The 18,656-nt window shown below is 39.8% G+C and overlaps 1 protein-coding gene and 1 long non-coding RNA gene across 2 annotated transcripts in view; one reads left to right on the top strand and one right to left on the bottom strand.

The window, feature by feature from the left end:
- LOC134317836 (ERC protein 2) overlaps window positions 1-18,656 on the bottom strand; it is a 278,737-nt gene that overhangs the window by 192,498 nt on the left and 67,583 nt on the right. The gene's annotated exons all lie outside the window — the stretch shown is intronic.
- Window positions 1-18,656, top strand: part of LOC134317837 (uncharacterized) — a 30,618-nt gene that overhangs the window by 269 nt on the left and 11,693 nt on the right. Inside the window, exon 2 of the long non-coding RNA XR_010013288.1 lies at window positions 4,943-5,063. This is a non-coding gene — a long non-coding RNA (uncharacterized LOC134317837). The remainder of the gene's footprint in view (window positions 1-4,942; window positions 5,064-18,656) is intronic.

Below are 18,656 nucleotides of genomic sequence, written 5' to 3'. Positions count from 1 at the left end.
TGCATATTAAGTAAAAAAAAAGCATAAGTGAGAAATGTTTTTTGCAGCATATTTCAGCTCCTTTGAAATGCTGGAGTCAGAGCACAGGGTCAGCCATTGTACGGCACCCCTGGTGATAAGAGGGCCTTCCTCAATAATCCAACAGTCGTTGCGTGACAGAGCCAGGATTTGAACACACAACATTTTGATTGATAGCCCAAAGCTTTACCTATTAGGTTACCACTGTCCTGTTAACGTTAGGTTACCTTTATGACAGGACAGGCTACACAAGATTCATGATTCAATGTCAAACACCATCAAATGCAATTTTGTATCTCCAATTTACATTCAACTTACATGTCTTTAGACTGTGTGAGGAAACCAGATCTCCTGGAGAAAACTCACATAGACACATTGAAAATATGCAAACTCCCCACCTAACTGACCCAGACCATTCCACCTGAGAATTAAACCCAGCACCTTCTTTCTATGAGGCCATAGTGCTACCCACCGAGCCACTGTGCCGACCCATTTTTCCTCCATGTTCCTCCTTATCTAATCATTGCCAGTTCACCTATTACAATTATTATGCTGTTTGTACCGACCCCTGCACTAACTGAGGAGAGATAAAACTATCACATGCTTTCTCCAACACAGTCACCAGTCATGTTTGCTGTGAAGCGACAGGGCTACCCACTAAGCGACCATGCGCACAGTCATGCCAAAAAAAGAGCCTTTCCCAATTTGTTGCGACAAAATGAATTAATAATTAATAAAATTACTATGAAATTGAGATTATAATGAAATTATTGGCACTAGGGTGTGCAGCGTCTAATGCACTTTCCTACCAAGGCTGAGATTTTAAGCTCTCTCGTTTGAATATCATCTGTGCAAATGACCGGATCATGCATACAACAGATACAATTGACAGTGTCTGTGGGTAAGAGGTAAGTAAGGTTTCTCATTGCTCCAACTGCAGCCTCAGCAGGCTGGTTCCAAGAAACCGGCATGAGAGATAGTTGATTCACAGACAGCAGTGTGTGATTCTCCATACACGATTTGGCTCTCTCTGATACTCCGCGTTTGGCAGGGTAAAAAGAATTGGTTAGCAACTTGGCACATGACAGTGTGGGATGTGCAGTGGTGGAGGATGTAACAATCAGGAAATTGGAAAATGAATAGGGTGGTGAAGTGGTCTATAACGCTAGCCCACCTCCGCTGAGATCCATCTTTGAATTTTAACAGTGCTATCATCCGGCCAAGTGTCTACACAGAATTGAATGGCTATGTCTGGGGGACCCGGATGGCCGAAGCCCTGCAATGGATTGGTTCCATATCCAGTGTATGCCTGCCTTATGCCCAGTGTTTCCTGTTAAAACGAGGCACATTGCAAAAAAAATAAAAATACTATGAAATAAAATGACTAGATTGGGAGGAAAAGGGTAAATGCAAAAATGGAATACAAATACAAGATGTTTTACAGTTCTGCTGTATTTCAGTAAATCCTAAAACTATTCACATGCACATTTTAGACTGATAGATTTAGTACATCAAGGAAAAAGTAGTAGGGGCTGTATAACACCACTACTGAAATGTCAAAGGCAAAATGGCATGGGCTTCCAAGAGCTTCAATTAGCTGCTTTTAGCACATGCTATCAGTTTCAGAAAAGAATGCACCTCTTCTATTTGCTACTGCAAAGACTGAAAGAGAAAGAGAGAGAGCGAGAGAGAGAAAGCAAGAGATTGAATCTGAATAAATACAAGTACAGAGAGACGAGGCACACATGCTTGCTGAAGTAAAGCCTATTACAGCAGAGCAATGACCTGCTCAGCATCAAATGGAAAACTATTCATCTCGTATTGTTCTTCTGGCAGTCACCCAGGCTTATGATACTGAACACTATCTGCCTCTGTCTCTGTCAGTCTGTCTCTGTCTGTCTACCTGCTGGCATCCTTTGGAGCCAGTGATGCTTGTAATCCCCAGTCAGTTGGCAAGCCATCATTTTTAAAGAATTTGTTCAGCAGGAAATTGTGCATGTCTGGCCAGTCTAGTTCTTTAATCAGTCATGCTCGCTGCACTGCATGTAGGCCGCTGTAAAGAACACACAGATAGTCACTTCAGCTCACTAAATTCTCACTTCAGCTCAAGTGAGCAACCATTATTCAGCTCAAAGGATGTCACACATGTTTATTTATTATTAACTTCCAGGAAATGTTTGCGCCAGGCTAAGTTGCGCTAGCAGTATCAGTTCTATGTTAAAAAAAAAATAAACAAGTTTAAATTCAAGTACATATTTCTTGTGAGAAGATACACTTTATGGCCAAATGTACACTGATCACCCATAACATTAAAACCACCTCCTTGTTTCTACACGCACTGTCCACTTTATTAGCTCCACTTACCATATAGAAGCACTTTGAAGTTCTACAATTACTGACTGTAGTTCATCTATTTCTCTACATACTTTTTTTAGCCTGCTTTCACCCTGTTCTTCAATGGTCCACTTCAGCTCCTACAGGACCACCACAGAGCACGTATTATTTAGGTGGTGGATCATTCTCAGCACTGCAGTGACAATGACATGGTGGTGGTGTGTTAGTGTGTTGTGCTGGTATGAGTGGATCAGACACTGCTTTAAAATACAGTGTCCACTCACTGTCCACTCCATTAGACTCTCCTACCTAGTTGGTCCACCTTGTAGATGTACAGTCAGAGATGATTGCTCATCTATTGCTGCTGTTTGAGTTGGTCATCTTCTAGACCTTCATCAGTGGTCACAGGACACTGCCCACAGGGCACTGTTGGCTGGTTATTTTTTTTGGTTGGTGGACTATTCTCAGTCCAGCAGGAACAGAGAGGTATTTAAAAACTCCATCAGCGCTGCTGTGTCTTATCCACTCATTCCAGCACAACACACACTAACACACCACCACCATGTCAGTGTCACTGCAGTGCTGAGAATCATCCACCACCCAAATAATACCTACTCTTTAGTGGTCCTGGGAGAATCCTGATCATTGAAGAACAGCATGAAAGGGGGCTAACAAAGCATGCAGAGAAACAGATGGACTGCAGTCAGTAATTGTAGAACTACAAAGTGCATCTATATGGTAAGTGGAGCTGATAAAATGGACAATGTGCGTACAAACAAGGACGTGGTTTTAATGTTATAGCTGATCAGTGTATGTGTACACTGCTTTTGGTTTCGAATTCTGTTACAACAGTTTAAGGAAGGCCCATTCATATACAAAGCAAGACTGTGTCCTTGTTTACAAAGCAAGATTCATATATACCCTACCATATTCGTATATACCCTTCAATATACTTGAGTCAGCATAAAGAGTGTGCAGCAAGAGTGCATACTCCTGCATAATAGCTGCTTTGGTCGGACCTGTTGAATGATTTGGAGAACCCCTGGTGGGCATGGAATTGACTCTTTTTAAGTGTTTGCACTGCACTTCAAATGCAGTAATTTTGATCACATCATTAATCCTTTAGTAGTTTTTTAGTTTTTTTTGTTTTGAATTTAGAAAAATTGAATTAACATTTGTTGCTTTTCCTAATTTAGTGATTGTTGTATGACGTTGACCTTAATGAAGCTGGCACTAAGTATTTAACTTAATTGTTTTGATTATGGTTGTGTCCTTTAAGCAAATATTCTGCCACATAAACAAACAGGGAGGGCTATGTGACTGAGGTCCTGCAAAGGATTAGTGTCCAGTCAGTGGCATTATTGCATTGCATTGGGTGATTCCTGAGAGGCCGAACCTACCACTACCCTGACAGAATAAACCGGTGGAATATATATTCATATGCCTTCACACTCATATGAACTTAAGTGACATCCCATTCTTAATCCATAGGGTTTAACATGATTTAATAAGCTCATAAGCTTCAGGTGGGAGTTTTTTCTAGAGTAATGTAAGAGGAAGTCTCCTCTTCTCAAACTTGCCAGCTCTTCAGTTAGAAAACCTGCTATTTTTTTTAAAACTGTCCAGTTTTCTGCTGGTGTGCGATGCCAGCATACAATATATTTTTGAGCACTCACACAGTGTTGCAGCATTTTTCGCCTTATTATAAAACCGCCCTTGGAGATTGGATAACCCCAGAGATGGCTTGACGGCCCCAGTTGGTTTTGCGGGCATTTTTCCTTTTTAAAAAAAAATTAGTTATCGCTGATGGGCAGAGCAGCTTGTCATATTGTTAGAACTAATTCTTAGTTCAGCACTATTTCTGTTCCATCACCTTTATTTTGAATCTTTCATTTATTAATTTATTAAATTATTTTGGCCACCTTATTTATTTGCAAGCAGCGATTTAGCCACGGTATTGTTCTACCTTGGTTAAACCATCTTGCACCTGAGTTCTTTTTATTCTTGCAGGTGCGGGGCTTTACGTTGTGTGGGAATGCTGAGGCATGTAAGCTGTTTCCTCTGATTGTAGCGTGGTTGTGTAGAGGATAGGTTCACCTTGAAAAGATCAGGTTGTACTCCAAAATGGATTTTATGCCCCCAAATGGAATGTTTTATTAGCACCACCATACACAAAAAGGGGAAAGAAAAACTGTGCAAAAAGAAAACTAAACAAATTAAAATCAAGAAATACACTTCGGGATTATTACAGCTTATTTAGCCCCAATAAGCAATCCCTTTTATAGTTATCTGACTCAATAGCAGTCAGGTTTAAGGTAGTAGCACCCTGGCCACTCTCACACAGCATGCATTATCCACCATTTTCAAAATGTCCCACTTTCCCTCCATTTAACCCCTAAACCCCGCCCCTACTTCGCTGGACTGAACTATTCTGAGGCTGGTGGGGTTACATAGATGATATATCAGTATATAACAAAAAAAAAAAAAACACAATACACCATATAACCACATCCCATTTACCAGTAAATATATTCTTATCTAGATATTCCATACTTATTATTACATACCTCTAATTGGTTCTACTTTGCAGACCCCTGGCTGCTACCCTCCCCCTTTCTACTCCATGGCCGTGGGCTCTCTCGGCCAGTATAAAGGAAGCCCTGGAAGGTGCCGGGTCTTTCCCTAAGGAGCTGTATAGTAGACCATCTAAGGTAAGTAGCTTAGGTAAGTAGGTAAGTAACTGTGCACACTTATACAGTGTATCACAAAAGTGAGTACACCCCTCACATTTCTGCAGATATTTAAGTATATCTTTTCATGGGACAACACTGACAAAATGACACTTTGACACAATGAAAAGTAGTCTGTGTGCAGCTTATATAACAGTGTAAATTTATTCTTCCCTCAAAATAACTCAATATACAGCCATTAATGTCTAAACCACCGGCAACAAAAGTGAGTACACCCCTAAGAGACTACACCCCTAAATGTCCAAATTGAGCACTGCTTGTCATTTTCCCTCCAAAATGTCATGTGATTTGTTAGTGTTACTAGGTCTCAGGTGTGCATAGGGAGCAGGTGTGTTCAATTTAGTAGTACAGCTCTCACACTCTCTCATACTGGTCACTGAAAGTTCCAACATGGCACCTCATGGCAAAGAACTCTCTGAGGATCTTAAAAGACGAATTGTTGCGCTACATGAAGATGGCCAAGGCTACAAGAAGATTGCCAACACCCTGAAACTGAGCTGCAGCACAGTGGCCAAGATCATCCAGCGTTTTAAAAGAGCAGGGTCCACTCAGAACAGACCTCGCGTTGGTCGTCCAAAGAAGCTGAGTGCACGTGCTCAGCGTCACATCCAACTGCTGTCTTTGAAAGATAGGCGCAGGAGTGCTGTCAGCATTGCTGCAGAGATTGAAAAGGTGGGGGGTCAGCCTGTCAGTGCTCAGACCATACGCCGCACACTACATCAAATTGGTCTGCATGGCTGTCACCCCAGAAGGAAGCTTCTTCTGAAGTCTCTACACAAGAAAGCCCGCAAACAGTTTGCTGAAGACATGTCAACAAAGGACATGGATTACTGGAACCATGTCCTATGGTCTGATGAGACCAAGATTAATTTGTTTGGTTCAGATGGTCTCAAGCATGTGTGGCGGCAATCAGGTGAGGAGTACAAAGATAAGTGTGTCATGCCTACAGTCAAGCATGGTGGTGGGAATGCCATGGTCTGGGGCTGCATGAGTGCAGCAGGTGTTGGGGAGTTACATTTCATTGAGGGACACATGAACTCCAATATGTACTGTGAAATACTGAAGCAGAGCATGATCCCCTCCCTCCGGAAACTGGGTCGCAGGGCAGTGTTCCAGCATGATAATGACCCCAAACACACCTCTAAGACGACCACTGCTTTATTGAAGAGGCTGAGGGTAAAGGTGATGGACTGGCCAAGCATGTCTCCAGACCTAAACCCAATAGAACATCTTTGGGGCATCCTCAAGCGGAAGGTGGAGGAGCGCAAAGTCTCGAATATCCGCCAGCTCCGTGATGTCGTCATGGAGGAGTGGAAAAGCATTCCAGTGGCAACCTGAAGCTCTGGTAAACTCCATGCCCAGGAGAGTTAAGGCAGTTCTGGGAAATAATGGTGGCCACACAAAATATTGACACTTCAGGAACTTTTACTAAGGGGTGTACTCACTTTTGTTGCCAGTGGTTTAGACATTAATGGCTGTATATTGAGTTATTTTGAGGGAAGAATAAATTTACACTGTTATATAAGCTGCACACAGACTACTTTTCATTGTGTCAAAGTGTCATTTTGTCAGTGTTGTCCCATGAAAAGATATACTTAAATATCTGCAGAAATGTGAGGGGTGTACTCACTTTTGTGATACACTGTATACATATATACATAACCTAGGTTTATTCTTATAGTGTTCCTTCAGAATCTTGGGGATGAGGCAAGCTATCTGACCTCATCACACCTTGAAATTCTATAGCAAAGGGCCCTGTTACATCGTTATCTGGTTGCATAACTGAACTTGACAAGCCTCTAATCACAGACTGATGACTGGGCATTGTTCATCAGGATTTTTTGGTAGAATTTAGAATGTATGGTTCTGAGGTCCTGTGATAAATTGGCATCCTCTCCTGTTGTGTGTTGCTGCATTGCACCCAGTAATTCCAGTCTAACTTTTTTAGCTATTAAGTCAGAATAGAGTTAGTTTTTTCACTATATAATTCCCCAGGAGTTGTGTTGATGTTTTCACTGTTTTTTTTTTTTCAAAAAAAAGAAAATACTGAGACTATTCTATAACTATGCATGTCTTTACTTTTGACTGGTAATGTTCATCAAAATACATAAAAGAGGTCCATTTAAACAAACTTTATAGTTATATTTCGTATTGATTCATTAATGTATCTTTGTGGGCTATGGGCTATGCATTTTGGGTGCTGCTGGAAGATGCATGGTCTTCAACCCATCTGAGAAATATCCTCTATTGTGGATTCATCCATCAACCAAATATTTTGGCTGTGGTTTCTCTAGGTATGTTTGGGTAAAAATCAGCCATGCATTTTTATGTTTGTTTTTGAATAGCATGATCTAGCTTGTTCTATACCCAGAGTTCTTTTTGGATTAATAGGCAATGTATGGTTAGCATCATCACTCCAGGGCTCTCCATGTCAGATTTAAGCTCTTCGGATGTAATATGTGGTGTCATTTCAACACTTCATGCTATCCTTTACATTGTGGGTTTTTTTTTTTTTCAAATCACTGTACATGAAATGTACATGAAAGTTCCATGAGCCTTAAACTTCTTAATAACATTATGACCCAGAAATTTCAGGGCTCCCAAGTTAGCCCGGTAGACTTCTGAATTAATTTATCATTTAATTATATATTGAATTATTATTTTTTAACAGTTTAGAAAGCTCAAGTCAAAAGAACAAGCTGCAAGTGATAAATGTGAATGCTTGCAATGTATTCCATGTAAGAATAATTTTAATCTATAATCCAACAGATTTAAATTGGATTTTAAATTGATTTAAAAGTCTGGCAATATTTTTTTTTATGTCAATGTTTAATAGTTACCACAAAAATAAAAGAATATCAATTATTTTATAGAATAAATTGTATATACTTGTAAGTGATAAGTGTAGCTAAAACACTTAAGCTCAGAACACTGAGGGGTATTAGAGATTAAACATAGACAGTCTATGCCGTGTTCTAGATAAACATGGACGATCTTCTGTCCTGGTCAGTATAAACAGTGTTGAAAACTGGAGGCTATTCGAGGACAATCCTCATTCCCATCATCTTATGACATCATAATAAGATTATGTTACATTAGTTTCTTTGTGTGTAAATGTGAGTGTTCATGACAAAGTGCTGAAACATACAGACTCACTGGTGTCTCTGTCTTTGTCCTCGGTCACTTCTGAACATAGACACATACGTTTATGTAAACCAAATGGTCAAATATGTGTGAGCATAAACATTAACTTCTTCTGTTATTGTTAAGTTTCTAATTCCAAACCATATTCACTAATTTAATTTATGTATAGCCTCCTTCCTGGGAAAAACTTGATTTTGGAACATGGCAGCAGGAGAATTATATATAATTATATATGCACTTCCAAATCAGAAAGAACTGGGACAGTATGGAAAATGCAAATAATAAAAAAAACACAGAGTTTCTTACATTTACTTTGACTTTTATTTCACTGCAGACAGGATGAACCTGAGATATTTCATGTTTTATCTGCTCAACATCCATTCCTGCATTTCAGGCCTGCAACACATTCCAAAAAAGTTGGGTAAGTAAAGCATTTACCACTTTGTAATGTTGCCATTCCTTTTCACCACACTTAAAAGATGTTTTGGCACTGAGGATTCCAAGCGATTTAGTGTTTCAGGTTTTATTTTGTCCCATTCTTCCTGCAAACATGTCTTAAGATGTACGGGGTACGGGGTTGTCGTTGTCACATTTTTCGTTTCAAAATTGTCCACACATTCTCTATTGGAGACAGGTCAGGACTGCAGGCAGGCCAGTCCAGTACCCGTACCCTCTTCTTCCGCCACCATGCCTTTGTAATGTGTGCAGCATGTGGTTTTGCATTGTCTTGTCAAAAAATGCATGGACGTCTTGAAGGCAGCATATGTTGTTGTAAAATCTTAATGTACTTTTCTGCATTAATGCTGCCATCACAGAAGTGTAAATGACCTTTTCCAAAGGCACAGCCCCATACCACGACAGACTGTGGCTTTTGGACTTGTTGCTGATAACAGTCTGGATGGTCCTTTTCGTCTTTGGTCTGGAGCACACAGCATCCATTTAAAAAAAAAAAAAAACCCTGAATATCTGACCACAAAACGCGTTTCCACTGTGTGATGGTCCATCCTAGATGCCTCAGAGCCCAGTTTGCACAATAAAGTTTTAAGTGGCATTTGTGCATGTAACTCCATATTGTAGAGCTTGACAAAGGTTTGCCAAAGTAATCCCTTGCCCATGTGGTTATATCAGCTATTGTTGAGTGCCAGTTCTTGATGCAGTGCCGTCTGAGGGATCGAAGATCACGGGCGTTAAGCTTAAGCTTGTGCCCTTGGCCTTTAGGCACTGAAATTCCTACCAATTCCTTGAATCGTTTATTGATATTATGCACTGTGGAGGAAGAAATATGCAAATCCCTTTAAATCTCTCTTTGAGGTACGTTGTTTTTAAACATTTCAATATTTTTGTTGACAAACTGGAGATCCTCTGGACATCTTTGCTCCTCAAAGACTCCTTTCCTGGATGCTGTTTTTGTACCAAACCATGATTATAATCACCTGTTGGAATCACATAATTATTTAGTTTTTTCACCTTATTACTAGCCCTAAATTGCCCCAGTCCCAACTTTTTTGGAATGTGTTGCAGGCCTGAAATGCAGAAATGGATGTTTATTAATAAAATGAAATAAGTTAAGCAGACAAAACATCAAATGTATTGGGTTTAAACTGTCTGAATCAAATAAAAGTCAAAGTAAATGTAAGGAACACTGCATTTTTATTTTATTTGCATTTTCCATGTCTATGATAAAATGTGACTAAACACAGAGACATTAAAGAGAGTGCACACAATCTGTATGTTTCAGCATTTTGTCATAGTCACTTACATCTATACATATAGACAGTAGCGCAGCATGATCTTACTATGATGTCACATGATGGAATTGAGGATTTTTCCTGGATAGTTTGAAAATGCAGTGCAGACGATTTGCCATGTTTATCTAGAACACACTGCAAAACATTTTATGCATAAGCTGTAATACAAAAGTATGTGGACACTTCCTTTTAATAGTAATTTTAGGTAAAATTAATAACATATGAACAAAAAACCACAGCCTGAACTTCCCATCTGACCTTACCTCCCTCAGACAATTTTGTCTAGGCCAAGTTACGACCATTTACTTAACTGCTTGAATAATATTCACTTACGTCTTTTAATCGCTTGGAATGAAGAACTGAGAACTTTACACAGACAGTATTCTAACCTGGAATTCTTAAGCTGGGCAGCACCAATAATACCTAATGCCACCTGAATTAAAAACAGATCATATTTGAGAAAGCAACTTTAAAATAAATCACCCAACCATTACACAAGTTCAAAGAGTGTAAACTGCATTGTGAAAGACACACAAGAGAGGCAGTAAAACCAGCTTGGTGTAGTTGTTGGTGCTCATCCCACATTTTGTACGCTATATAACTGCTCTATAACAACAAGCAAGACAAATAGAGATCTGGCTTTACTGACACAAGAGACTACTTCTTTCTGATCTATTGACCACTTTTTGGATGCAAGTAGATGACCTACAGTATGTATCATCTACGCAGGAATGTGTCTGTATGTGTGCATGCATTAACTTTTTTGTGGACACTTGTATAGCGAATTCCAGCCAACCAGGGATGATTGCATTGAGGCATGCTTATGAGTGCTCACAGACTCATTAAAACTATGTACACTGCACTGGCCTCTCCTGTTTTTCACTCAGCACCACATCATTTAAAAAAAAAACTACTTGATACATTTTCAAGATCTAGTGGTTTGCTGAACTATTAATTCTTTCCACGGTTATTAGGGGTGCTTTTTTCTTACACACTCTGTCTTTCTTTGACCCTTCTATGGTCAGAGTGCTCCTGACATCCACTTTTGGTTAGCAGAGTGAAAAGAATGTATTACAACCAGTACGATTTACCTTTGGCCCAAAATCGGTTAATAAACCAACAGCTACACTATGTGGCTATAAATAGAATAGAATAAAATGCCTTTATTTGTCATATATACATATACAGGTGTACCGTACAACTAAATTCTTTCTTCACATATCCCAGCTTGTTTTTGAAAGCTGTGGTCAAAGCGCAAGGTCAGCCATTGTATGGTGCCCCTGGAGCAAACGGGGTTAAGGGCCTTGCTCAAAGGTCCAACAGTGGCTGCATGGCAAAGTTGGGATTTGAACTCTACACGCTAGGCTATCACTGTCCCATGTCCCACTGTAAATACATGGTAAAACCTTCTAGTAATTGAGTTAATGGGCTTTAGCCACAAGCTTTGCTTATGGGTTTATAAAGAGTAGGGGATGTTTTGGCCACAAAACAGATCAGGAGCAAACAATATGAATAGCAATGATTCTAAAATGGAATGTCCAAAAAGCTTATGGTCAGGGGTCCACATACTTTTGGCCATATAGTGTTACACATTAGAACCAGACAGGTATGACAAATGTCATTTTCTCATCTGTTTAGTAATAGCAGCTGAAGGACATTTTTGTAAGACAGTCAATTTAGGACGTTTAGAGTAATTATACATCAGCATTGCAAAAACTTCCGAACACACATACGTCAGTAAAAAGAAATGATACCATTTTTTATTAGTGACTCTGAGGAATCTTTTTCAAAAAGAAAAAAGAAAAGTACATTTTATGGTCAACACTATGTGCAAATCTGACCATGAACTTGTGAGATCAGGCACTGATGTTGAACAAGAAGGCCTGTCTCACAATTAATATTGTAAATTACCCAAAAGGTCTTTAATGGGATGAGATTATTGCACAGGCTACTGGAGTTTCTCCACAGCAAGCATGTCAAATAAAACATTCAGGGACCTTGATTTTTGTACAGGGGCATGGTCATAGTGGAACATTAAAAGTTATATATTTTATTTAATTAATTTTACATACTTGTTAGCAAATGGTTTTGGCTGAAACACCTAAAATTAATAATTAGGGTTGTCATTATACTTGTACATTTACATTTTCGGCATTTAGCAGACCCCTTTATCCAAAGCGACTTACATGACAGTTACAGTATACAGTCTGAGCAACTGAGTGTTAAGGGACTTGCTCAAGGGCCCATCATCAGCAACCTGGTAGTGGTGGGGTTGAACCAGTGACCTTCTTGTATTTAAAGCTCTCCACGGTATGGCCCCATTGTACATCAGTGACATGTTATGTCCCTATAAGGCACAAAGGACACTCCGTTCTTCAAATCTTGCTTGAAACACAAGGGTGACCATGCTTTCTCAATAGCTGGTCCCAGTCGGTGGAATTCATTACCTCCTGGTATTAAATCCCAGACTTCAATTGATGCTTTCAAAATTTGTCTTAAAACCTACCTTTTCTCTCTGGCATATGAAGATGGTTAACCAGGTGTTTATTTTACTACAGCTGTTTTATTTTTATTTACTTATTTATTTATTTTTGTATATTATATATTTATTAATCTAACAATGTATATTTATATATTTATGTATTTTCTTTTAATGTTGTTTCCTGCTGTACAGCACTTTGGTTAGCTTCGGCTTTTAAATGTGCTTTATAAATAATTTGAATTGAATTGAATTCTGATTACTAGTCCAGTACCTTAACCACTAGGCTACGGCTTGTATCTAGAGATTGTATACTGTGTATACTGTGTACATTGATGAGCCAAACCATTAAAACCAGTCTAATATGCTTAATATGCACTGGCCTGCCAACATTTGAACTCCACAAGAAATCTAAAGGAGACCTATGTTATTTGGTACCAACAGGACTTTCAACTTCGGTACATTGTGGGGTGGATCATCCTACAGTGCATCCTTGTGCCATCTCCTGCATGGGTAAATGATGCACATTTGCATGTGCGATTTTGGAAAAATTCAATGGCTCAGTCAACCTTCTTCCACTGCTCTGATATCGAGTGCTCTGAAGTCCTGTTAGAATCACGGTTGGTGGGTACTCACCACAGCTGCCTGTGAACACCCCTCACTATTTCAGAGATACTTTATCTGGCTACAATGACTTGGCCCTTTTTAAAGTCAATCAGGTCTTTTTTCCTAATCACATCTGCAGCATACTTCGGCTCATCAGTTATGCAATTTGTAATTAAGTCAAAGCACTCCATAAACAAATACTGTATGAAGTAAAACTCATGAAGTACTTAGTAAAATACTATCTGTATAAACACTACAACTTAAAGAACTAAAATATTTAAAACACATTTTGCTATACAGTTGGACAACAAAGCAAGAAAAGCGTGGATGCATCTCAGACCACATACTATTCCACGTGCACTAAATGAACACACTATGTAGTATAAAAGTATGCAATGTGCGACAGGTAGATTGCCAATGGCAGGAAAAAGCTGTACTGCAACAAAGTTTGACTGTCTGGTATAAAGCAGGAAATCCCAGCAGTGTGGTTGACAAATATATTAAATTGCACTATAATAATTCAGATTTTAGTTTGCATCCCCACCTATTCATACACTTGTTAAATAAATAATATTTTACTTAAATAATTGTTTGACTTTGTGACTACAATGAATTGATTTCTTGACAGTTTATTAAGTTCTGTGGTTTCATGTTGGAATGGAAACTAGACAGGACATAACATCCATCCATCCGTCCAAAATCCCCCTCCCAGTTTTCTTCATGTTTTTTTTGTTAAATACACTGCCTGGCCAAAAAAAAAGGTCACACACTTTAATATTTGGTTGGACCGCCTTTAGCTTTGATTACGGCACGCATTCACTATGGCATCGTTTCCACAAGCTTCTGCAATGTCACAACATTTACAGTGGGGCCAAAAAGTATTTAGTCAGCCACTGATTGTGCAGGTTCTCCTACTTAGAAAGATGAGAGAGGTCTGTAATTTTCATCATAGGTACACTTCAACTATGAGAGACAAAATGAGAAAAAAAATCCAGGAAATCACATTGTAGGATTTTTAAAGAATTTATTTGTAAATTATGGTGGAAAATAAGTATTTGGTCACCCACAAACAAGCAAGATTTCTGGCTCTCACAGACCTGTAACTTCTTCTTTAAGAAGCTCTTCTGTCCTCCACTATTTACCTGTATTAATGGCACCTGTTTGACCTCGTTATCTGTATAAAAGACACCTGTCCACAGCCTCAAACAGTCAGACTCCAAACTCAACCATGGCCAAGACCAAAGAGCTGTCGAAGGACACCAGGAAGAAAATTGTAGACCTGCACCAGGCTGGGAAGAGTGAATCTACAATAGGCAAGCAGGTTGGTGTGAATAAATCAACTGTGGGAGCAATTGTAAGAAAATGAAAGACATACAAGACCATTGATAATCTCCCTCGATCTGGGGCCCCACGCAAGATCTCATCCCGTGTGGTCAAAATGATCATGAGAACGGTGAGCAAAAATCCCAGAACTACACGGAGGGACCTGATGAATGACCTGCAGAGAGCTGGGACCAAAGTAACAAAGGCTACCATCAGTAACACACTACGCCGAGAGGGACTCAAATCCTGCAGTGCCAGGCGTGTCCCCCTGCTTAAGCCAGTACATGTCCAGGCCCGTCTGAAGTTTGCCAGAGAGCATATGGATGATCCAGAAGAGGTTTGGGAGATAATCATGTGGTCAGATGAAACCAAAATGGAACTTTTTGGTAAAAACTCAACTCGTCGTGTTTGGAGGAAGAAGAATGCTGAGTTGCATCCCAAGAACACCATACCTACTGTGAAGCATGGGGGTGGAAACATCATGCTTTGGGGCTGTTTTTCTGCAAAGGGGACAGGACGACTGATCCGTGTTAAGGGAAGAATGAACGGGGCCATGTATCGTGAGATTTTAAGCCAAAACCTCCTTCCATCAGTGAGAGCATTGAAGATGGAACGTGGCTGGGTCTTCCAGCATGACAATGATCCCAAACACACTGCTCAGGCAACGAAGGAGTGGCTCCGTAAAAAGCATTTCAAGGTCCTGGAGTGGCCTAGCCAGTCTCCAGACCTCAACCAAATAGAAAATTTGTGGAGGGAGTTGAAAGTCCGTGTTGCCCAGCGACAGCCCCAAAACATCACTGCTCTAGAGGAGATCTGCATGGAGGAATGGGCCAAAATACCAGCTACAGTGTGTGCAAACCTGGTGAAGACTTACAGGAAACGTTTGACCTCTGTCATTGCCAACAAAGGTTATGTTACAAAGTATTGAGTTGAACTTTTGTTATTGACCAAATACTTATTTTCCACCATAATTTACAAATAAATTCTTTAAAAATCCTACAGTGTGATTTCCTGGATTTTTTTTCTCATTTTGTCTCTCATAGTTGAAGTGTACCTATGATGAAAATTACAGACCTCTCTCATCTTTCTAAGTAGGAGAACTTGCACAATCAGTGGCTGACTAAATACTTTTTGGCCCCACTGTATTTCTGTCCAGAGTTGCATTAATTTTTCCCCAAGATCTTGTATTGATGATGGGAGATTTGGACCACACCAAAGATTCTCAATTGGGTCCAGGTCTGGACTCTGTGGTGGCCAATCCATGTGTGAAAAGGATGTCTCATGCTCCCTGAATCACTCTTTCACAATTTGAGCCCGATGAATCCTGGCATTGTCATCTTGGAATATGCCCGTGCCATCAGGGAGGAAAAAATCCATTGATGGAATAACCTGGTCAGTATATTCAGGTAGTCAGCTGACCTCATTCTTTGGGCACATAACGTTGCTGAACCTAGACCTGACAAACTGCAGCAACCCCAGATCATAGCACTGCCCCCACAGGCTTGTACGGTAGGCACAAGGCATGATGGGTGCATCACTTCAGCCACTTCTCTTCTTACCCTGATGCACCCATCACTCTGGAACAGGGTAAATCTGGACTCATCAGACCACATGACCTTCTTCCATTGCAGAGTCCTTTATGCTCCCTAGCAAATTGAAGCCGTTTTTGCCGGTTAGCCTCACTGACAAGTGGTTTTCTTAAGGCTACACAGCTGTTTACCATTCACACTGTGCGTGTGGAAATGCTCTTACTTTCACTATTAAACATCTCCCTGAGTTCTACTGTAGTTTTTCTACCATTTGATTTCACCAAACGTTTAAGTGATCGCCTATCACAGTCATTCAAGATTTTTTTCCGACCACATTCCTTCCTCGAAGATGATGTTTCCCCACTGTCCTTCCACTTTTTAATAATGCGTTGGACAGTTCTTAACCCGATTTTAGTATTTTCAGCAATCTCCTTAGATGTTTTCTCTGCTTAATGCATGCCAATAATTTGAGCCTGCTGAAACAGATTAACATCTTTTCCATGACCACAGGATGTGTCTTTCGACATGGTTGTTTAACAAATGAGAAGCTACTCACTGCATCAGTTAGGGTTAAATAACTTGTTGCCAGCTGAAACATAATCACCCATGCAGTAATTATCCAATGGGAGGCTCTGACCTATTTACTTAGTTAAATCCAGGTGGTGACCTTTTTTGGCCAGGCAGTGTATATTATCAAGAACATTGGAAAATTAAAGAATAGTTAAAGAATTGTTAAGCTGCAATTGTGTAAGGAAAAAGAGCCGAGAACTGTTATGCTGTGGGGGTGCATCACTGTCCATGGCATAAATGATGTACACGTGTGAAGGTACCATTGATGCAAAGGTGTATATTTCAATTTTAGTGAGACATTATGCTATCAAGGCAACAACGTTAGTCCATATGTATTTCAAGAAGACAGTGCCAGTCCTCATTCAGTACACACTAAAGCAGTGTGGCTTCAAAGATGCAGAGTGCATATGCTTGACTGGCCAGACTGCATTTGGAGTGGGCCCTACTGTGGACCAACACTGGGTGTGGACTGTGCCAGTTTGTAAGGTGGGATGTGGCTTGTTTTTCTGCCATGCTCCACATCTGGGTGAGCAAATGTGTGAGTTGCTTTGTGATGGACTGGCACCCTGTTCAGGGTGTGCTCCTGCCAGAAGTTTTTCTGGAAGGCAGTGATGGCTGCAGCTCTAATCAACATGAACCAGTTGGTAAATATGAATGAATGGATGGATGGATGGATGGATGAATGAAATTACTTTTGTATGGATCTTAATTTGTTTTGTACAAACAAAAATGAATGTTTTTCCTACAGATACCTGCATAAAACTCCTTTTACCTCCAGTGATCACCATTCAAAACTAATGTTAAAGATGCACCAGAGAGAGAAGTGGAGATCATTATTGCCAGCGGTTCACAGCAGCTCCAACCCCATTAAGACAGAAAAACATGTGTGACACTTTTAAAACATGGCAGATCTCCCAGCTGTGAGACATTGCTCTTCTGAATTGCCTTTTGTCCCCCATTTGTAACAGCAGAATGGCAGACTGCTCTCATTAAAAGGTATTTATCTAAATACATTTGCTGTGAAATTCATCATTTTCTGCTCTGCAGTGCAACACTGCAATAATTGATATTTACGTAACAATTAATAACATTCTCTTAACTGAGACGCTGCGGAAAGAGCACCAATAGCCCAAATCTACTTTAGATGTGGCTCGGCAAGGAGGTAATTCTTTAAAAATATCTGCTGCACTATTTAAAGTGGTTGCAAGCCTGACTCCAGTGTCTGTCTGGTCTTCATCAGTAGCACTTGTGGCTTCCAAAGACTTGACAAATTAGGTAGAAAAATGCAACTTTTCAACTGGAATTACAAGTGAAATATGGACTTCTGAGCTTATGCCCAATAAATGTGCAAAATGCTTAAGAAAATAAGGAATATGGGTGTTGGTGGACATGAATCAGGTGTCATATGGACATGAGGCATCTTTATCCTCATGCCAAATGCATATGGACATCCGCCAGAATTCATTAGAATAGCCATTCATTCAGTGGAAAGTAGGAATGTGGTTGCAAGTGAGTGTTGATTGTAGGATACAGGAAGTATTACTGTTAAATAAGCCTGTGACATGCAAAAGCGTTTACAATTTTTAATACATATAGTCATGCATTCACTGCAGACACTGAATAGGCATTTTGGAAAGTTAGCTCCTGCATCACAAACACAAAAAATAACTTTCCATTCATCAGTCCTCTGTCAATTTGACATGTAAACCCAACTCCCTGCTGCCTAGAAGCAGTTTAAAGTCAGTGCTCTGTAACAGAATGAGAATGCAATACAGACAAAGCACACTGAAAGGAAAAATGAGAAACCATTAGAGAATATTATTTAAAATGAGAAAAAGTTTTTTTAGTTGAGGTTCTTCGGTAGTATAGATGTTCAGTCCTTATCCTGATTTAACCTTCTCCTGTCGTCTTTAGTTTTATCAACTAATGCCTCCTGGGTCCACCATGGATTTTCCTGTGAGGTATATAAAAGTGCTGCCCCACTGGATGTACAAATCTAACTGTGACTTGCTGTAGCCACAATCTGTTCTTATATTGCAATGTTAAATTACTAATGCTGTAGCTTACCATACCACACAACTGGGACCTCCTACTAACCTCACTCCGCATACTCACTATGCACAGCATTTAATGTTTGCTGTAAAATATTATGTAA

The sequence above is a fragment of the Trichomycterus rosablanca genome, chromosome 7, assembly GCF_030014385.1.
Source record: "Trichomycterus rosablanca isolate fTriRos1 chromosome 7, fTriRos1.hap1, whole genome shotgun sequence".
Classification (NCBI taxonomy): Eukaryota; Metazoa; Chordata; class Actinopteri; order Siluriformes; family Trichomycteridae; genus Trichomycterus; species Trichomycterus rosablanca.
This window is presented reverse-complemented; position numbering and strand designations above follow the sequence as displayed.